The sequence below is a fragment of the Sciurus carolinensis genome, chromosome 12, assembly GCF_902686445.1.
Source record: "Sciurus carolinensis chromosome 12, mSciCar1.2, whole genome shotgun sequence".
NCBI lineage: Eukaryota > Metazoa > Chordata > Mammalia > Rodentia > Sciuridae > Sciurus > Sciurus carolinensis.
The window spans coordinates 103594315-103616866 of record NC_062224.1 but is presented as its reverse complement, the minus strand read 5'-3'; the positions used below and the strand labels follow the sequence as shown (position 1 = coordinate 103616866).

Sequence of the window (22552 nt, the reverse complement as noted above, 5' to 3'; positions counted from 1 at the left end):
GAGGTTGTCACTACCTCTGTCCCTCCACCATTGTTTATGTGTGTGTGTCTTATACACACATAGCTTTATCAAAAAAAATTTTTTTGAAGCGACTTATCAAAAAGATAACATAAATCAGAATTAGGTAAAGCAAGAAGAGCTGGAGAGAATGAAAAAGGACACAGTATTGAGCACAAGATGGTGCCAAGTATGAAGCAGTGCTTTAGTCCGTTCAGGCTGCCACAACAAATATGTCATAGACTGTGCATGGCTTAAACATCAGACTTTATTTCTTACAGTTTTGGAGGTCGAGAAGTCCATGGTCAAGGGGTAAGTAGATCCAGTGTCTGGAGAGGGTTTGTTTCCTGGTTTTCAGAGAGCTGCTTCTTGTAGCTTCATGGGGCAGAAAACAAAGAGACAGAAGTCTGACCCTAAGCTTTGGAGCAAATGACAAGAAAAGGAAATTGATTGATAAATATAATTGATAGGGTTGATGTATGACAGCTGCTCATTCAGAGCACCCGACATGTTTCTAAGTTCTAGCAGCTTCCCTCTGCACCTAGGGTTCCTGCAGGTCCTTGCTGGCCCCTTAAACCTCATCAGCCAGCACCCCCTGCCACTTCACTGCCCTTCCGCCACATTAGTCTCCTTTTGTTCCTTGGACATGTCAAGGTCACACAAAGTCACTCAGGACTTGAGGCTTTTGCACCAGGCTTTTTTTTCATCTATTCATTGGCTTTTTTTTTTTTTTTTTCTTTCTAGAATGCTCTTTTCTCAGATTTTTGTCTGCAGTTCTTCTCATGCAGGTCTCAACTGGAAGTCCTGTCTTCAAAGAAATGGTTTCTGACTGCCCAGTCTGGAGCAGCCTGCCTTTCCCTAACCAACCCCAAGTCAGGATTCCTTCCACTCTATTTGTTTTCCCATAGCATTTAATTGCCATGTGAAATATTTTCATTTATGTATGTGATAATTTGTTTATTATATATTTCTCCCATGATATAGACCCTTGAACACAAAGACTGAGTGTGTACTTTCTGGGACACTGCCTGGAACACATTAGGAGACTTAACAAATATTTGTTAAGTAATTGAATAAAATTGGATAATAAAATTAGGGAAATTCTCTGAAAGGATACTGATGGGTGTATCCTTTGCAGCATCCCAAGAGTGGACATGGCAAGGAGACCTCAAAGTCTCTTAATTTGAGTCAGGTCAACTCAGAGGCCAGTGGAGGCCAGCCACGAGCAGTTCTATCTGTGCTTTCTTCTGATTCTCTTTCTCCACCAATTGCAATCACTTTTGCTGCACAGAGATGGGGAAGAGATGGCAGTCAAATGACCAGGCTCAGCTTCTCTGGTTACTCATGCATCTGTTTCTTCACCTGCAAAATTTAGACACTGTATAGAAACTAATTGATAAATTCCCACAGCATGCTCAGAATGAAACTGTAATCCGGTGACTGTTGAACACATGTCTGCTCTCTTCTGCTTCATGACCTTGCTCCGCCCTTGAGGATTAGAGCCCATAATCCTCAGCTTTGCAAATTTTAGCCACGCTGTACCTTTTCAGTTTCATCCCAGCTCTGAGCCTCCTAGAAATGTGCATGCACACAATCACAGACACATGCTCAATTCCTAATGGCTTCCCGCCACTCACTCACATGGAAGTAAAAGTCCTTACTGTGATCTATACAGCCTGCTCCCCTCCCACTGCCTCCCTGGTTTCATCTGCTAACTTCCTTCTCCTCACCTGGCTCCAGCCACACGGGAGCTCTGCTGGTTCTAGATCATGTTGCACCTGTTCCTGCTGCTGGACCTTTTCACCTACTGTTCTGCAAGTTGTGCTCTTCCCTAGACAGACTCACGCCTTGCTCTCTCACTTCCTTCTGCCCTTTGCCCCAAGCTCCCTACTCAGGAGCCACCCCCAGCTAAAAATGTCATCCTCCATTCTGGCATTTTGTTTATTTCTTGTCTGTATTTTCTTTTTTCCCTTTCCCTTGTCACTGTCAACCTTCAAAATCTATCTCAGAATGTGGAAAGGGAAAAAATGAATAAGAAAAAACATTAAAAACAGGAGGAGGTAGCCCACAGGAGTTAGCCTTCTGCCCTAGAGTTAACAACAAGAAATGAAATCCTGGCCAAAGGCAAAATAAATCCAGCCAGAACCAGAAAGACGGTGACAGAGGGGATTACTTTAAATGATCAGAGGCTTTCTGGTAGTATGCAAAGAGCAAGGAGACAGTCCTAAGTAAAAGTACAAAATCAGATTCTATGCAAACTATTAAGAGAAGCAAACAGCTGGGTGCAGGTCACACACCTGTAATCCCAGCTACCAGGAGGCTGAGGCAGGAGGACTGCAAGTTTGAGGCCAGCCTTTGCAACTTAACAAGATCCTCTCTCAAAATAAAAAAATAAAATAAAAAGGGCTGTAGGTGTAGCTCAGTGGTAGAGTGCCTCTGGGTTCAATCCCCAGTCCAAAAAAAAAAAAAAAAAAAGCAAAGACAGACCACAGAAAATGGCTAAGAAGAAGACAGACATAATTGAGTTTAGTAATAATACCAGAGCTTAAGTAATAAAATAAACTGCTAATTTCCATATAGAAATGCAAGTATAACCTTATAAATTTTTCCAGACAACGTCTGATGACTGCCACATGGACATGGACATGGGTATACCTCATAGATTTGCTGGACCTAGTGGACAAGGCAAGTCTTGGCTAGCCGTGAACTCAAGGATGGAAGCCCAAAGGGGAAGCTTCAGGTGAAGTCTAAAGACAGTGAAAACCACAGGTAGCAACGTGGTTGGACTGAGAACGATACTCGCATTGAAAATGTGGATGTGATTTGCAATTGCTCTCCTAGCTCTGAAAATCTGTTGCAAGTCTCACTTTTTGTCTAAAAGCAGAACTTCTCTAAATTCTTCTCTTGCATACAAAATTGAGGAAGCAATAAAGGAACTGCTATGCTAAGCTTAATTTTGATTAAGAAGTCATCAGAATTGCAGAGATGAGGAATCTGAAGGAAAAACTAACTCGAGAGCCAAGATTTCTAAGAGCCAAACAAGGAAATGGTGAATTTTGTACTCCCAACTCCTGAACAGTAAATAAAAGTCCAGAGAAAAGAGACCCCTGGTCCCATGGTCAGAACTGATTTGACAAAGTTGATTTCATGACTAGGAATACCACAAACTTCCTATCTTCATGAAACTTGTATTGTAGCTGGGTGAGGGAGGAACATGAATCAAATGTACGAAAAAGCATATCATATCATGTCAGGTAGTGATAAGCATTAAAGAATACAGCAGGCTGTTTGGAGAAATGACTGATTCTAGGACTAGGGCAGGAAATATACAAGATAAGTTCAAAACATCTTGTAGCGCCAGAAAGTAAAGAAGTGCTAAAAAATAAAAAAATAAAAATCAGAGGGGCATTAACAAATATTGAGAGAAATGAGAAACTCTCAAAAATTTAACACTAACTAGAAAATTACAAAATGAAAGAAAAGAGGGAAATAGCTGAAGAAACTTATGCAGTTACAGGGCAACAATTTAAGGAGCTCAGATCTATTCCTTAAAGTCATGAATATGTGTAACAGCATAGAACTATAGACATACAAGTACCAATGTCATTTTCCTAGTTGTTTTTGGTTCTATTGATAAGAAAGATGTAACCATGGGAGAAAACTTAGAGGAGAGCACTTGGGAGTTCTCTGCATTGTCTTTGCAAATTCATGAGAATCTATCATTGTTTCAAAATCAAATATTTTAAATATTAGTTTTCTTCTGGAAAAGGAATAATAACATCTTTTGGAGGTTTTAGTTAACTGTAAGTATGAATTGAAACCATGATGTGATTGATAAACCATTGTGGATGTGGCTAGGCATTAACGAAGGACAAACTTCTTAAGGGATCTGTGGAAGGATCACTTCATTTAGCATGGGTCAATCCACATCTGCAGTGGTAAGCTCTTTCAGGTGCCACATGTTCACACTGACAAGTACTGAATGATGGCTAGACAAGACGCTCAGAATTGGGCAGCCCTGTCACATGGAAATCCTTGAGGAGGTGAAGATATTTAGCCAAGAAAATTGCAGATACCCAAGAGACCTAGCAGCTGTCTTCAAACACTTGACAAACTATCATTTGGGAATCAAATTTAGATGAGTCTCTGACATCCCCTTAGCTACCATAAACTTATACTTTCTTGTCACAAAATGCCAGAAGTATTTTTTAGGAACATTTGCTGAAATAATTTTAGCCACATTAAAACCTCTGATTTTAAAAACAACTGAAGCAGAATAAACCTGGAATGTCAAAATTTTCTCCCAACTCAATCTTAACTGTTACTTCATTTGATCTGAGATTGAGTCACTAACTTCAGGGAGTCTCCACCTTATTGCCCCCACCTTCAGCCATCCCTTCCTGCAATGGTCTCCATAGGTCCATCTTTTACTTAGGAGTCAGATGTCTCTCAGTCTTTGAGATGAGACCAGGAACAACTTTTATTTAAATATTTGCCTTGACTAGCAAAGAGGAAGACATGGCACCTTCCCTGTTTTTCCATTTGATGTATGGATGGAAAGAAAGATGGATTTAGGCTGGGCCTAGTGGCACATGCCTATAATCCCAGCAGCTTGGGAGGCTGAGGCAGGAGGATCACAAATTCAAAGTCAACCTCAGCAATTTATCAAGGCCCTGAGCAACTTAGCAAAACCCTGTCTCAAAATAAAAAGTAAAAAAGGACCGGGGATGTGACTCAGTGGTTAAGCACCCCTGGGTTCATTTCCCAATACCAAGAAAATAGAAAGATGGATTCAATACTACAAAGTTAATATTGCTTCCTCTTAATATTAATTTTATTATGTACAGAAATACGGATTAGAAAAAAATAAATTATTTGGCACTTTGCTACAATAAAAGATTATTAAAAATTTATTAGTAAACCCAATAAAAATACCTTGCAGACACTAATGTCCACATCCCACTTGCAAGGGAGACCTTCACTGAATAGCCTCACTATTGTGCATCCACTTACTTGGTTGTCAAATGTAGGCGTGACTTTTAATCAGCTTTCTATCACTGTTACAAATACCAGAGGAAAGGCGTATTGTGGCCCATGATTTCAGACATTTCAGTCTGTGGTCACTGGTCCTGTTGCTTTGGACCTGTGGGTGGCACAGCATATCATGGTGGGGATCTACAGTGGAGGAAGCCTACTCAGCTCATGATGGACAGGAAGCAAAGGAAAAGTCAGGTGAGGGCCAGAGCCCCAATATCACCATTATACACACACCCTCAATGACCTAACTTCTTTCCATTAAGCCCCACCTTCTAAAGACTTCACCCACCCCCAGAAGCACCACATGTGGGAGACCAAGCTTTAACATGTGGGGTTTGGGATGTACACTTATTAAAAACTTAGCAATGATCCGATAGAGGGTATGAGACAAATGTACTACTTTGGTCAAAATAGTCAAACAAAATCTGAACATCATCATGAACCAGAAAAAAAAAAAAGAAAAAAGAAAAAAAAAAAAAAAACAGGAAATGCTGTTCTTCCTTCAAACAAAATCAAGTTGTCACTCTCATCTCCTCCAAAATAGAGAGAGCATGTGGTTCTAGGTGTTGGCTCTCTGGAAAGATGTGCACAGGCAAGATGGCCCCAGGAAGGAGTGAAGTGAAGTCAGGAAGGGAGTTGGCACACTTAGGATGTGCCATGCACTCTGCTAAGGGAAATTTGTGTGCATTATTTCACGTAAGCCTCACAGCAAGCCTAAAAAGAGAGGTGATACTACTGTTGTTCTCATTTAATGGGGGGAAACTGGGGTTTAAGTAACCTGCCCAAGAGCACCCAACTAGAACAGTCTCCTGGGCTGTTCTAATCCCCATGTGCGTGGGATTCAACCCACATTCATCGGGTTTCTGAATCCCATGCCCTGTAACTACCATGTTCCATGGAGTAATTACTGAATATTAACACGGTTGGTTATTCCCAATCTTTATCTGGAGATTCCAAGGTTCAGAAAGTTGAAGAGATTGCCCAAAGCTAGCTTGTAGCAGAACTGAGGCTTGGACCTCCCCAGGTCTAGGATATTTCTACTGGTCATGGGACCGTTCGGTTCAAAAAGCTAAAAATTCAGAGGGGATATTGTTAAGACTCTAGACAATCACAAGGAATGTGAAGTGAATAAACTAAGAATCTTTCAAAACCCAAGCTTGACAGAGATGGATTTATGAGAGGAGTGCTATGGTAAATGTGGTAATGAACTTGCAGGACTCACCACCTCTAAGAAGCAATAGCGACTGAGACTGGGAATTCAAACAGAGGGTTAAGTTTTACTTTTATTTGTTTACTTAACCAAGCACTGCCAACCACTGTTTAGGTGCTTGTTACGGCTTGAATTGTGCTCACCCTTGGAAAAGAAATGTGTATGTTGAAGCTCCAACACCCACAGCCTCTGAATGTAACTGGCTTTAAAGGGGGTGATTAAACTGCAAGGCGGCCCTTGGGGTGGGCCTAATCCAATCTGACTGGTATCCTTGAAGTAAGCAATTGGACTCACAAGAGACATGCAGGGTGCAGAGGAAAGAGCCGCAGCTCAAGAAGAGACAGGAAGGGGCTGGGGATCCCCATATTCCCTTCAAGGGCACACCTCAGAAGAAGTCTACCCTGCTGAGACCTTGACCTTGAACTTCTACCCTCCAGAAACGTGAGAAATTGGCTTCTATTGTTTAAATCACTCTGTCTGTGGTGCTTTGTTATGGCAGCCCAAGTGAATTAATACAGTGCTTCGTAAGTTGAAACTCATTAATCCTTGATGTAGGAACCTTTTGTAGGAACCTTTTGATGTAGGAACTATTATTATCTTCATCTCAAATGAAGAACCTGAAGTTGACAGAGGTTAAATAGCTTCATCAGTGCCTCTCACTTCCGAGTGTCAGAGTTGGGATAATCATGAGTGACAGACCCAGATGGATGAGCAGCGATGTCTGGGTCCCAACTCCAACCCAAGCAGACAGATTCCAAGACAAACAAGTACACCTCAAGTACCACTTGGTTTAGTGCCTCCAGAGCAGGTTGAGAAAGGCTGTGGGCTAGTGTGACTGCTAGTGTGGGTTCATGAGATGACTGAGAAAGTCGCCTTCCAACAGCACAGGAGAGAAAGGGATTGTGTGAATTGGGTGACAAAGCACCTGGGGTCAAGCTTAGTCCCCAGGACTGTTGTAATCCCCAGTATTCTAAACTTGATCTCTAAATCTGTTTTCAAATCTGTGAAAAGAAGTAGCTGGTCTACTAATTTCAGTGTTGCTTTAATTACATTAACATTCCAGAGCACTCATCATACTATATTGGAACTGTTTCTAATACCACTAATACTTTACACAATTTCCCTGTACACACACACACACACACACACACACACACACACACAGTACAAGGAATGCATTTGGAAGTTCTCAGCAAATTGTGCAAATGTAAGGAGCTTTGATGAACCTAGGGAATGACCCACTCTTGCATTTTCTTTTTCAGTCCCAGATCCTAAAGGATGGAAAGTGGTGAGTCAAGAAACAAAGTCCTCAGAGGACATATAATGGGGGGTGGGAGGGGTTAGCGTTAGGGTTAGGGTTAGGTTTAGGGTTAGGGTTAGGGAGGGTGGCAAGAATGGAGGAAGGAAGGACTGTATAGAGGGGAAAGAGGGGTGGGAGGGGTGGGGGGAAGGGAAAAAAATAACAGAATGAATCAAACAACATTACCCTATATAAATTTATGATTACACAAATGGTATGCCTTGACTCCATGTACAAACAGAGAAACAACATGTATCCCATTTGTTTACAATAAAAAAAAAAAAAAAAGAAAGAAACAAAGTCCTCAGAGAGGTCACTACATTCCAGGCACCCAGGTGGCCTCAGGGAGCTTAGAGCAGAGGGTTGTGATCTCCCTGTGAGGTGTAGAGCTCCAGCCCTAACCTGACAGTTTGCATCCTAAATCTTCTCTTCTGCTGTGTCTGAGTGACAGTTGTCCCTGTGTCACTGGCACTGTAATCTAGTTCTGCCTTTGCCCAGGAGTCTTCCATAGCAGCCAGTCTGTGAAAAGGCTTCGGAAGGCCAGGTGTGGTGGTGCACACCTGTAATCCCACCCGCCTTGGGAGGCTGAGGCAGGAGGATTGCAAGTTCAAAGACAGCCTCAGCAACTTAGCAAGGCCCTAAGCAATTGAGCAAAGACCCTGTCTCAAAATAAAAAATACAAAGGATCGGGGATGTGGCTCAGTGGGTAAGCATCCCTGGGTTCAATTCCCAATACCAAAAAACAAAACATTTGTTTACAATAAAAAAAAAAAAAACACGAAACATAATTTTCAAATAAAACACAGGAAGGGGCTCTGAGCACTGGAATGGAGGCCTTCATTCATGTCTTTTTGCTAGTTAGCCCCAAATCCCTTGCCCCATAATGGGACTCCAGGAAAGCAGGGTCTGCCTTGCCTTCTCTGTCCAGTATTTATTAGGGGAAGAGATGTTACACCCAGATTAACCACTCAACAAACACTTCTCCACGGGCTCAGAGGGTGTGGGAAGAGCCTCTGGCAGCCTCGCCATTCCGCCATAAACAATAACAGGGGCCATGCATCCATTTATTTGTTTATCCATCCATTTGGCACTCATCAAATATTTATTGAGCAGCTTCTTTGTTCCAAGCACTGTTCCAAGAGCTGGGATTGGAGCCGAGTACTGAACAGACAAAAGTCTCTGCCCATATGGAAATTCTGTCACCACTGGAGGAGGCAATTCAAATACACAGGTAAAAGATAGAACTCTGTGTGTGCGACAACTGTTAGGGTGAAAAATAAGCAAGAAAAGATGGCGGGTGCTGGGGTAAAGATGAGTAAGTCAGAGAAGCACAAATCTCAGAAGAGCAAGCCAGGAAGAGGAAGACGTCTGGCTCTGGGAGACATTTCAAGTCAATGGGACTTGCCAACAGTTTGTTGTAGGATGTGAGAGCAAGAAAAGAGTTAAGAATGAAGTTGCCACCAGCAGAGATGAGCCGGCCCGGAGCATGAGGGACATCAGAAGCTCACTGGGGATGCTGAGCTTACCACGGCCTTAGACATCCAGCCGGAGATGGAGAGCCAGCAGTTGAATATGCAGGGCGAGAACTCAGGATGGACATGGGCTGGGGTGCCAACTGGGAATGGCCAGTTTTTAATGGATCCCTTAGCCGCAGGACTAGATAAGAACGTTAAGAGTGAGTGTAGATGAGAATGGAGACCTGGAGCAGGCCAGCCTTAGACTGCAGAGATGGGAAGGAGCCAGCCCAGGAGGAGGAGAGGGAACAGGAGGGAGGCAGGAGGAAAATCAGACCGTGGGTCCTCTTTCCCCTTCCTGCTTTCTCTAACTCTTGTGTTACTCTTTTGGTCTCATTCTATCTCTCTCAGTTTCACTCTTAGGTAAATAAACACATTTTTTTTTTAAATCAAAGTGCATGAGCCAAAATAGATATTTGCTAGGTAAATACTATCCTTTTCATTGAGCGATTCTTTTAAAAATGCATGCGGATTGCTATTCGGTGTATTAGTTACAATAAGTGGATCTGCCAGAACATCAGGTTACCCAGCTCTGCGGGTTCTTGGCCCCGGGTCTGCCAAATGCATTGAAGAGCTTCTCATTATTGTTGTTGTTATTGTTCAGCCCTTGCTGCTCCCCTCCTCCCCTCTCCCACTCCCCACCCCCTGAGCCCCGAGCAATGAATGGTCACATCATTTCACTCTGGTCCAGCTGCCAGGCTGGGGAACAGATGTTGTATTGTTAACACAAAGGGGAAAACAAACGGCTCCACTCTCCTGTGCCCTCCCCCCCAGCCCTGCCAGCCCCCTGGTGGAAATGGGCAAACAGCCTTGAGTGAGGATGGGGCTCCAGTGAGTAATGCCCTTCTCTCTCTGAGGCTCGGCCCCAACCGGAGGTGCACGGAGTGTCCCCGGGCCCTGTTGACAGAGGACACGGGTTCTGTCAGCTGAGAGGCGGCTCGTGGCGCTGACGTGAAGATGCTGTCACTCAGTATGAGAGGCAGAGGACAATGGCCCTCTTCTGCATGTGGGCCCAGCCGGGAATCTACCTGCAGAACTGAGGTTCCAAAGTCAGGCCAAGAAAAGATTTCTTGGACGCTTTGTTGACCTATAAGTTTGGTTATTTCTCCTTTGGAGGATTTTAAGAGATGGGAGGTATGTCAGTCCATGTTCTGCTGTTAGTAACACAGGACCACAAGCTGGGTTAGTTTTAAAGAAAAGAGGTTTATTTTGGCTCATGGTTCTGGCGGTCCTAGGTGCAGGGCTATACCTGGTGACGGACTGCTTGATGGCAGGGTCCCAGGGTCGTGCAGGGCACTGTGGGGAGACAGACAGGAGCACATACCCATTTGTCTTCCCATCTCTCTCTCTTCCGACGAAGCCACCAGGATTCAGTTATGTGGGCTCCACCTGATGAACCTGGTCACCTCCCAAAGGACCCACCTCTAAACACCATAATCAGTTTAAGTTTCTAGCCTCTTATTAGGTCACAGTGGAGGTAATGTTTCGACAGGACATTTGGAGAGGACAGACCGTATTCCACCCACAGAGGGGAAGGATTAATTTCCTCTCTGGACCATATAGCTTTAGTCGCTCAGATTTTCCTTTATGTCTCAGGAAGACTCATTCCCCAGCTGAGGTGGGGACAGAGTGAGGACTGCATGGGTGGAGTCAGAACGAGAAATCTGGAAAGAAGTTACACGTGAAAGAGCAGCAGGAAGATGAGGAGGCCCAGGTGAGAGGCCAGGCGTGTGACCCTGTCGGCTGGCCTAGGTGTTGGAACCTCTCTGAGTTACAAGTGGCTGTGGAGAGATTTTAGGAGGAGAGAGTGACATACAGGAAGCAGATCACAGCTCTGGGATGGGTGAGAGGCAAGAGAGAGTTGATCAAGAGGCTTCTAAGCAATCTAGGCTGCAGACAGAAAACCCCGGAGATAGCATTAGAGATGGTTCAATTGTTGTCAATGAGGCAAAATCAATAGGGCTTAGGAACCAATTGGGCATGGACAAGGGACAGCTGAGAATGACCAGGCCATAGGAAGAACTTTAGGAGTCCTAAGCTCTGACAAGATTATGTCCACCCACCCTACATCATTCAAAGTCAAATTAGAATATAGTCATAATGCAGGTGTAAGAAAGTCCAACAAGTTTCTGCTCTTTCCTGGATGGCACTGAGAAGCTTTTTATTAAGCGCTAAATTATTTCAACATATTTTTGGCACCTTGATTTTGTTTTCGTGGTGTTCCAAGCCTGTGCTTGTTTGTGCTTATTGGGAAATCCAACACTGGGACCGAGTTACAGAATTCATGTTTAGGCCGCTAGGTGGATGACGTTGTTGTCCCTTGCAAAGAACAGCAGTGCAGGGAGAGGAGCCGCGCGTGGCGCAGGGGGCATGGTGAGCTCAGCCTTGGACGCGCGGAGCTGGAAGTTTCAATGGAGATAGACACTGCCAGAAAGCAGCTGATTAGATGAGTCTGGAGCTGCAGCGGAGACGGAGCTGGACACATCAGTGCTCATGTGGGAGAGAGTCATGGGAGAGACAAGGTCACCCCGGGTGACTGAGTGGAGGGAGGAGGGAGAGCCTGGCAGGACACCTGCAGAAGATCAGCCATGTAGGGACTGGGCAGGAAAGGAACCTGAGTGGGAGCATCCAGAAAGGCTGAAGAAAATTCAGAAGGAGCAGAGCCCCAAAGGCCAAGGCTTTGTGTCAAGAAACAGGCAAGGATGGATGGTATCAAAGAGCACAGACTGGTTCAAGTCGTTAAGAAGATGGCCAGGGCTGATGGGTGCCACTGCACTGAACCACAAGGATCACTGGTGGTCCCATCCAGAGTGACTTCTGGAGAGTAGGCTATGTGGGAGGATGACTGAGAAGTAAATGAGTTGATAAAGAAGAGGTCGCTGCACATGCTGTTGGTAGCAACTGTAAAGGAAGGGAGGGCTGAGAGGGGTTTTTATTTAGCGGAGATAAAAGCCAGGAACAGTGGCTCACACCTGTAGTCCCAACTACTGGGGAGGCTGAGGCAGGAGGATGGCAAGGCCTAGTCTGGGCAACGTAGCAAAACCCTGTTTCAAAATAAAATAAAAAGGGGAGGGTGAGGATGCAGCTCAGTGTACAGTGCTTGCATAGCATGCAAAGGCCCTGGATTTAATCCCCAGTATGGAAAAATCATAAAATAAAATAGTAATGGCTTATTTACACCTGCCAAGCAAATGCAGCAAGCCCCACCAGGTTGGGGGGAAAGAGTTTTGTGGGGTGATTTCTCTTTACACCCCCTACAGGTAATAATTGCTTGATGTGGATGTGGTATTCCAGAAAATTGGGCAAGCATCTATCAGACACATACTATACATGCTGGGTGGTGTCTGAGCCTCCATGTGTCACTGAGAAACAGGAAGCTGGAGACGCTCACCACACCATGGAAAGAGACTTGTGCCAGAGGCTGCAAACACACACTGTGAAACATTCATTGTGTTCAGCCCACACAGTGTTTCTGTGAGATGGAACCATCATTTTAAAAAGTCATAAAATCTGGATATCTGACTTTTCTTGAAAAACTGGAAGATCCATACCCCTTGCCTGCATTCCTGGCGGGTACTAATTGACTGGAGTGAGCGGGGGCTGTCCCTTACTGACAGCACTCATTGTCCAGTTCACACCAGTCCCCAGCACTCTGTTACCTGACTCCCTGAAGTAGGTTTTATTTACATCATCTCCTGGTCTTTGGTAGGCATTTGTGTTGTTGATCACACCTGACAACAATCTAAGTCATGATTTACTATCTGTTAAAATGAGCACTGCCAATAGCCATGTTGCAGGTATTTAGAGAAAGGAGAATTCAGTAGGATTAAATAGTCCGCAAAGTTTAGATTTGATTTTAAGTAAGTAGAATAAGTATAGGTGGTTGAATAGGTAAATAGGTGGGTAGATAAAAGAGAGAGAAACATTCCTGTTGGGCTCAGGGATGGACTAAATACATTTTCATGGCAGGCCATGGCTAAAATGTAGGGAACACAGATCTGGTCCTTTCATTATAAATCTGAAAACTTAGACAGTGGAGAAGGCATTTCAACTCCTTTGCAGGGTATTTTATCTACAATTTTTCAATCACTACATGAACATCATAGTTCAGAAAACTTCTTCATCAGCAGTAATAATCATGGAGAGAGATTGCAAAAAGACATTTCCTAGAAAATGAAACACAAAGAGCACAGAATATCAGGATTTTGTATGTGGATAAGAGCTCTACTCTTTTGCTTGGAATAATCACATTGATTCCAATTTCCAAGTGTGTTTTCATCCATCCCCAGAGAGTGTGCTCCTCAGGCTCAATGAGCTGAAGCTCCAGCCTCACATTCAGTCCAAACACCCTGTGGGAGAGACTCTGTGGGTGTTTTCTATGTGGTAGTCTGGTAGGCTCTGATGTCAGCTCTCTTCATGAGATGATGAGCATCTTGAGTTTATCATTTCCGAATTCAAGCTTTGGACGGCATCTGGAATGACCTTAGCAGATAAGCACTTATCTAATCCTGTTGATGATTTTTAGTGAAACGATGGTGAAAGGGGAAATTCACCCTAAGTGAAAGAGAGAGAAGTATTGTACTTTTACCTTGCCAAGTCGTTGACCCTGGATTCAGAGCCTGAACTTTGTTCTGTATTTTCTGTCTTCCAAACCGGACTAGCAGTGTGCAGAGAAAGCCCACTTGCCACCTGGTGACCCTAAAACAGTCCAACCAGTGAAAAACCTCACTCTTCAATAAAAACAGACAAAAGAAATACATCAGATACTAAGGGAAACCCTCCTACATGAAAGATGGAGATAACAAAGAGTAATAAAACAATCTGGAGGAAGCAGAGGCAATGTAGAAAGCAGAAAACTATCAGCAACATAAAGCTAGGATATTTGTTTTACTATCAGAAATACATAGAAACCCAAAACCATTTTAGAATAACTCTGTACCTACCAAGGTGAACATTGGGAAAGGTGAATAGGAGAAAGAAGAGAGAGATTATATCCATGAAACAAGAATCATATACAAATTATGACAACTAAAGAACAATGAGAAATTTAAAAGTATTTGAGAATTAAAACTACAGTAAACTCAGGGGAAGACACAAAATAGAAGGTTGAAATCTCTCGAAAGTCAGAAAAAATGTGCAAAATGATGGATAAGTAGAAAAAAATTAGAGAATCAAACCAAGTAGTTATTTTTATGACCAATGATAGTTTATGGGGACAAAAATCATGGAGAAGAAATTGTCAAGCAAATAATGCAAAAAAGTTGAAGAACACAAAATTTCCAGATTGGAAGGACTGATCAAGTACACAACACAATGACTTTTTAAAAAAAACCTCACTCAGATGTATCATCATGGGGTCTAACATATTAGGGATAAACAAAAATTTTCAGGGAGAAAAGTGGGTTACATACAAGGAAATGGTAATAAGAATAGCAACAAACTTTTCGACATCAGCACTAGAAGGGAGTAGATGAAAAAAATTTTTTGAAGAAAAATGATTTTCAACTATTTCTAAGTCTTAATGAGATCACAGCATGCAGACAATATCGTCCTAGTAACATTTCCAAAAGTTCACTCGTAGGTACCTTTTTTCAGGAATTTCTAGAGACAGTGATCCAAAAAAATCAGGATGTAATTCAAGAAAGGGAAGACAAGGAATGCAAGAAATAGGTAGACAATGTTAGAGAAAGATGATGATTATGAAGGAAGTCCCAGATGGACGGCTTCACATCAGGCCTGGGGCACCAGCCCAAAGTGGAGCAAGAGGACAAAGCTCCTGGAGAAAAGTCTTGAGGGAAGAAAATGGAGCTGTATACAAAGAGGCTTCAAGACGTGTGCAAACATGTATCACCCATGCACACCTGGCTTGCCCACCTGGAAATTTATATAGATAAGCTATTGAGTGGAATGGAGGGATTTAGCAATAGGAAGAAATTAGAAATTTGAAAAAAAAAAAAAAAAGTAGGGAACCACTAATTATCTAAAATAAATCAAAAGATTAAAATCATAGTTCACCATTTAGCTTAGCATGAACCATCCTTCAATCATCCCAATAATCTAAATACTGAATATCATTTTAATTCCCTCATGTCCCGAGCCGCTTCTCTCTGCCACACTCTTCCTCCATGATGTTCTGCCTCACCTCAGGCCCCAAAGAATGGAGTTGGCTGTCTGTGGACTAAGACCTCTGAAACCATGAACCTTCCCAAAAAACTTTGCCTCCTCTAATTGTTCCTATCAGGATTTTTGGCCCCAGCAGTGAAAAAACTGACTAAAATGCTAACAGAAATAAATAGTAACCCCAAACCATTTTTAGGATAACTCTGTACCTACCAAAATGGATAGCTGGAAATGTAATGGCTCCCTTAGATGCATTGTTCTTGCATTGGGCATGTTTGTTGAACAGTCAGTTTCTTATGCTTGATCATCCACTCTGGGCAACTCTGGCCTGCTATGTTCAGGTCAAAACCACCCTGCCAGACTGTGTCTGGGGAGGAGGAAAAGTGGACAAGTTAGACAAACACAGGTGTTTGTGTTGGGTGGAGACACTGTTACACTGATCCTGAAGTCTGTTATGTGTACATCTACATGAAACCAACAATTAGCTCTTAGCTTCATTTAGAGAGATCTGGGCAAAGATATAGAAAAAAAAAAATAAATAAATAAAATTTGCTCAATTGCTGAAGATTATAGTATCATCTCTCAGTAAAATCTATTGGCTAGTAAGTCTGGAAAAAATCATACACAAAACTGCTAGAATACTTCCCACTGAAAGGTGTCAAATGTTAGATAGAATCCAGTTCAACCATCTCCTGAGACTCAGAGAAACAAAGGGGCTTGCTCAAAGCTACAAAGCCAATTTGCATCAGAACCAGTTCTAGAATTCTGACTGGGACTCCATGTTGCCTACTTCAGAGCTTACCTGTAACCTTCAGGTAGATGGATAGAAACAGATGTTAGAAGCTGTAATTCTGAGGTTCGTGAGCCTTCCCTCTCTCCATATGGCCTCACAAAGCAGCAGTAATTAAAAGGGTCCATAAAATCACCAAGTCAAAAACTTACCTCTGCCTGAGATGCCAACCTTTGAGGTTTGAACAGTCCTCTGCATTCACCAAGATGTATTGAGCAGTCGCTGTGTCCTGAGAGACTTCCAAGTTGACGTGGATCTGCAAGGAGAGATCTCAGAGTCACTGACATATGACTGACATCACTATCATATTGAAGGATGAGATTACCCAGAGAGAATGAGTACACTGAGAAGAGAAGATGTCTAAGACAAAATCCTAAGGAACACCAGTCTTGGTACAGGAAGAGTAAAGGAGAGTACAAGGAACCCCTGGACCAACCAACATAAGATGACGATCTTATGTGTCTGGAACAGGGATGAGTTCCTCATGGGCTGCTTTCCTCCTGAGTGTTGAGTTGTGTTATAATTAACTGTAGTTAATGCTTGAAGTGACCAGAAGAAGAAATAGGAGGAGTTAAGGATGGTAATTTTCAGTTAATTATGGAACAATAATTAACCATTTCCAGAACTTACTGTGGAGAAGGCTTCTGCCTAGTATACCCATCCTAGCACTGTTACCAGGAGAACCTGGGGAGGACAGGGGTTTCTTGGAAGGGTCAGTGGAAGGCCATTCACCCCTCTGCTAAGTGGACTTAGTCCAGATTAGAGCATGTGCTGCTTAGAGCCATGTGGCTGGGCAAATATGCACTTTCCGGGCATTGAGGACAAAGGTCAGGGAGACTGGGACATGACCAAAATGGTAAGCCTATGCTGAAAGCAAAGATAAAAAAGCCACAACACTCACCTTTATTTCATTAAGTATATTTCTTGGAGAAACATAATTTTAGAAGAAATAGGAAAGTGGTAAGTTGGCTCAGTGGAAGACATTGGCTGATTGTTAGGTTTTGATTTGTCCAAGATCTAGGAGGCTTAGTGAACAAGGCTCCTGAACTGCTCTCCGACATCCTGATTATGCTCAGCTCTCCGGGACTTCTCTGCAGCTCAGTAGAAAAAGCCCAGGCATTGGAACTAGGCCGCCAGGTTTGAACCCTGGACTGTAATAATTATCACCGGTACGGCCTTTCAAAGTCATGTAAACTCCATGAATCTACTTTCTTCATCTGTAAACTGTAGATGATACTCACCCCTAAGGACTGAATGCCAGTATTTCAAAAAAGTACCAATAGCTACGGGGCAAGTACCCCCTCACTGCCTACCTCCTGCTATCCATCTTACCCTTGAGAGTCAATCTTGCCTGGGAAAGATAACTTTTCATCAAGTCTTTCCCAATTCCTTGCAAATTAGACACACTGTCAGATTGGCAATGATCTCAGTGCTTTTCTCTGAGGTCCTCAGTAAGTGGGATTCTACCAAAATATCACAAAGCTCTTGCACACTGCATATTGTATGCTCTGACCCTTGGGTACAAGTTGGAATGCTTTTGTAACTACCAACTCTTAACCTAGTTCTATGAGAAAACACTGCATTTTTAGGAGGTATCAAAGGTAGTTGAATCTCCGAGTGGCTTCTGATCTTCTGTCATCTCCAAATTGCCAGGATGCTTCAAGATACTATGTCTAAAGCACACACACACACGCACACACACACACAGTGATATAGTTAAGCAGCTGCTACTGATCAGCATTGGAACGATTTCCCTCTTTTGTTGTTGTGAATCACCACTCATGGATATTGTCCTTCCTCGACGCTTTCCCTGGCACGCAAGTGGTTCCTCATTTGCCCTTTCCCCCTGAAGTTCACGCTGTCCAGCACCTGGATAAATTTAGCTCTTCTCAAGGACCTTTCTTGACTTTGCTCCATGACTGTTGAAGTTTTGGCTGCTGCCCAAAAGAGCTCCGAGCTGACTCCCCTCACATGGAGGTCTTGTCTGGTTCTGGTGGCCACTTGCATAATTGGTCATTTGAGTCGCTACAAGTCACAGTACGTATTTGTGCTCTTGGAAGCTGAAGTCCTTCATTCCAACTTCTCACCCTTTGGATCTCCTTCCTCATTTTCACCTTGCCATGAACAGCCTCTGTCTACTGCTCATACTTGTCATGGTCATTTCCTTCAGGGTTGAGAAGGAAATAAGAAAGGACTAATAAAGTCTTTTTCATGCTCTTCTCCAGGGTCAAGGCCTCAGATCCCAATATGAGGATTGCACAGTGAGAGGCCCTTCATAGATACTCGTTTAATGTTTGCGAATGGGAAGTGATCTAACGGAATGCAAAAGGCTAGGATCAGTGTCCCTTAGTGGGCAATTAAATGAAAGAGAAATGCACATAAAGACCATTATGTGTTTAGACACGTTCACTTTCAAAGTTCCAAAATAAGGCACATGGATTATGCTTGACTTTTATCATTTTAGCTATTCTTTTCTTCTAATACAAGACATGAATAAATCAACCAATTGTCAAGTACTTATTGATCTTCCACTTAGTGCAAGTAGCTATGGGCATTTCAGAAGTGAATAACAAAGGAGACATATGTGATACAGGAAAAGGGAGATATTTTAGGAAATGTAGGACTCAATGGGACCGCCGCCTTCCTAGAGTTTGCAGACCATTTGAGGAAAACTCAAAGTGACCCACATAAAACAACGAGACAAGAACCAGGGTCAAACTGTGAGGAACATTCCAGAGAGGTTTGTGGAGGAGGTAGGTTTGCATTGGACGTTGAAGGATGGAAAGGATTTGAATGCATACAGGGGAAAGGGAAGGACTTATCAGGAGAAAAGAACACTGTGAACAAAGGCCGGAGGAGGGAACTGACACAAGGTACATTTATGAATGTACTTTGGGGGTGTCCTTAAAGATCTGGTCACACTCCAGTGGAAAATGCATCTGGAGAAAGAGGAATAGGCAGAGGAAGGTCAGTATCTGCAGGACCCTGGAGGACTAGGCATGACCCAGTCAACTGCCCAGCCATAGACCACTCCCACTCAACAGCAGAGCAGGTTCCTGTTGGAAAAGGGAGATTTTTGCCCCTTCCTTTTTTTGAAGGAAACACCATGAATGACTTCTTGCCCATATTCACCCCCACCCCAGTTAGCTGCCCTTGCCATGCAGAACCAAGCTAAAGGTATCTATGAAACCAAAGTCATGGACTCCAGACCACAGGACCATTCATGTGCACATCCCACCATGGGGGTCTCTAACCATGTCATGTGAGGAGACACTCATGTGAGGAGTCTAGCACTCGATGGTGTTTGGGCCACCAAAGGCTGAGACTTCAAGGAACAGTGAGATGAAGTGCTGTTCCCTGGATAGAAAAGGAATGCAGACACTCCTGATTGGCCATTTCCCTGACATGTGGCATGGGCCAATGGCCCTGGGGTCACTGTTGCCATCCCAGAGAAGGCTGATCCACAGAGAAGGGGGTCAGGTCTATTTTAAGGATTTGTTTGACCAGTCACATGGAGAAACTGCTACTTTAAAACAGCAAGGAAAGCGAAGCTCCCTGCAAAACAGAAGGTTAGTATACTATCCCAGTAACTCTTTAAACCAAAGCAAACACAGGGGCAGGCGGTGTTTGCTCTGCACAGTTCTTGCCTTCTGCCCTGAATCACCTGATTCCTAAGGTTCCTGGTTGAGTTCCTCCCCAGGGGGAAGCTGAGAAAGGCAGCTGGTGATGTCAAAGGAACAGGGGACTCTAGAGAGTAAGAGGGTTCAGGACCCAGCAGTTCTCTTGTCAAACGGTGAGACTTTGGTTGGTTTAGGGAAGGTCAAAGAGCTTGATCAGACAAAGCCCAAGGGAATCTGGAAAATCTAGGAAAAACATGTTCCTTCTACCTACATTTGAGATTCTGTATTAGTAGATGGAAAATAAAACCAAATGTGGTCCATGGAGATATTGCTGAAACTGGAGGCCTAACCCTTCAAGGCAACCCCAAGAATAGCAGAGCAACATAGAGGCTGGGAATCGAGCGCAGTGGTAGTGCAGTGGTTGGGACTGATTCCAAGCCATCAGAACGGCATGGCCCAGCTTCTCCATGGATCTCTGCAAGCCTTGCTTATCTCCCAGGCTCTAGGGCTGGGAGATAATGCTCCTCTATTGAGTCATGTCAGTTTAGGAAAACTTTAGGTGACTTATCCTGTGGAATTTACAATCTTGCTTAGGGCTCAGTGTGACACATAGATACAACAAAGAAAACAGTGCAAGGTAGTAACTAAATACTAAAGAATAAGTGGCATTTAAAAAATGCAGGGTGGGGGTGGGAACAGGCCCGTGTGACCCAGAGCACACAATGAAAAAGACATTGCCTATAATGGAAATTGAAGTTCTGAGCCTGACGCCAGGGCTTTCCATAATCTGGCCCCACCCTCCTTCTCAGCCTTTCCTCCCCGGACTCCTCTACCATCAAACCAGACCATCCCCTAAGCTCACCTTGCTCCAAGGCTGGTGTTTTTGCCATTTAATGTGAAGGCTCCTCTCCTCTGCCTCTCCAAATGCGCACCATGTTCCAGGTCAGCCCCTGTTCCTCCTAGTCTTTGAAACCTTCCCAGCTTACTGCAAGTCTCCATGACCTCACCCTGCTCTGAACTCGCAGCCCTTTGTCCTCCAGCACATGGTGCCCAGTCTGGAAGCCCATTTGCCAGTCAGCGTTACTCAGCTTTGGCAATGACTCTGATGGCTTCTTGTCGTGAACTGCTGCTTAACCTTTGAGCTCTTTGCAAATTAACCTGTATTATCCTCTCTTTGAATGTCTTGCAGCATCCAGCACAGGGTCTGAGACATAGTAGGTGGTCAATAACTATTTGTGAAATGGATGACCATATAGGAAACTTTTTGATGCTCAGTTGGGTTTCTTTCCTTGACCCCATCTGAAGGGGCAACATTGGGTGTCGATCATGGGCCCTGCTCAGCACTTTCTGAACATGATATCATTTAACTCTTATTCCCTTCTGAGAAGTAGGTGTGCTATCTTCAATTTATGTAGCATGAAAGTGAGGTTCAAAAAGGTTAAATAACTTGCTCAAAGTTAATGTGCAATAACGAGATGGAAATTGAGAGGTGACTGACTCACCAGAACACTGTGCTCTTGTGACTCTGCTGTGCTGCCTCCCACCTGAACGTCCATCCACGGGCGAGCTGCTGAGCTTCTTCCTTGGGGTCTCTCACCTTCCCTTGCACTCATCGCTCCATGTCCTCTCCCTCCCTTCAAGGCATCTTGGAAGGAAGAGTCACTTTTCCCTGGATCCCAATGCATACTCAAATATTTCCATGAATTCCCCTACCATTCCTTAGCCTGAACATTTTCTTCCATCTTTTCCACCTGTGAAATCTTACTTACCTGGAAGACCCAGTTGAAATGGACATTGCCTCCCTGAACTTCCTACAACCCTGCCTGATCCTAAAATTGAATGCCCTCGTTACTGATTCTCACAACCCTCTGCCTCTTCCACGGTTGAGAACTCGCATGGTGTGGCCAAGCTTTTACGTGACTGGCAGCACAGTAGGTGTGTCCACACCTGCGCCGACACCAACACCAGAACAAGGTGTTGTGCTCTGCTGGCTGTGATGTCACCACTTAATAGGAGTTTTTCAGCTCTCATATAATTTTGTGGGACCGCTATACTCCATGTGGTCTGTCCTCAGCTGAAACTTCATTATATGGCACCTAATTGTACATCTAAAGCTAGAGTCTGTGCTTCCTCCTGAAGGGAACCCAGCAAACACAACCAGGTGTGTGCACGCAGCCTGTCTCAGCAGGACTCTAGCCCGGGATCATCTGGGTCAGCCAGTGAAGGTCTTTAGAGCCATCATGCGAGCAGGATCTAAGGACCAACTTGTCTCTGGCATGAGGCAGGGCATGAGAGCTTCACCTGTATTCCCAGTTCCCAGCATGGAGCCTAAGACATAGCAGACACGTAGTACATGGACACCGCGTTCTCCTTTCTTTCTCCCCTTTTATTCTCAATCTTTCTCTTCATTTTCCTCCTTTCCCATCTCCCCCTGCCAATCAGGACCTGGTGAGGCACTCATCACTAACTGCGTCCCTAATTTCAGAAGTCCCCTTCTCCTTCTTCACCTTATCCCTCCCCCACTCCTGTCCCGGCTTGATACACAGATGATGTTGTGAAATATTAAATCTTAAATTCTGTTTGTTGAAAACAGGTAGTTTTCTTGTTTTGAGAATCCTCTTGGATGATTTGACCTTGTTCCTAGTCCCTCGTTTTTACCCTCATTTTCTCCTCACTTGCTCCCAATGGTCTCAGTCCCTGCCGATCCCCTCCCACCCCTCCACCCCCACCCCCCCGCAACTGAGAAACTTGACACCTGAAGTCCCTCGGGAGCTCTCCCTGGTGCTCAAGTCAGGTATCTTGGGGCCAGGTTCGCAGCTGCTGTTAACTGCCCTTCCCGTCTACACCCACTTTCCTGTTCCACACTCTCCCAAAGAACCCAAAATGTCACCAAGAGTTCTGTCCCTGGGAACGGGCCACATTGCTGGGCTGGTGGCCTTTGTGCTGTGCTGGCCGCCATCTCCA

At 44.0% G+C, this 22552-nt stretch overlaps 1 long non-coding RNA gene across 3 annotated transcripts; it reads right to left on the bottom strand.

Moving 5' to 3' along the window:
* Window positions 1-254: 254 nt before the first annotated feature.
* On the bottom strand, window positions 255-20608 carry LOC124961940 (uncharacterized). Of its 3 annotated transcripts, none has more exons than XR_007104381.1 (4): window positions 20451-20608; window positions 15981-16224; window positions 15392-15545; window positions 255-415 (listed from the first exon to the last, which is right to left on the bottom strand). It is a non-coding gene; the product is annotated as an uncharacterized LOC124961940 (long non-coding RNA). The 3 variants fall into 3 exon arrangements; XR_007104382.1 differs by having other exon boundaries at window positions 16121-16224; XR_007104383.1 differs by lacking the exon at window positions 255-415 and adding an exon at window positions 10375-13612.
* Between the last annotated feature and the right edge of the window lie 1944 nt (window positions 20609-22552).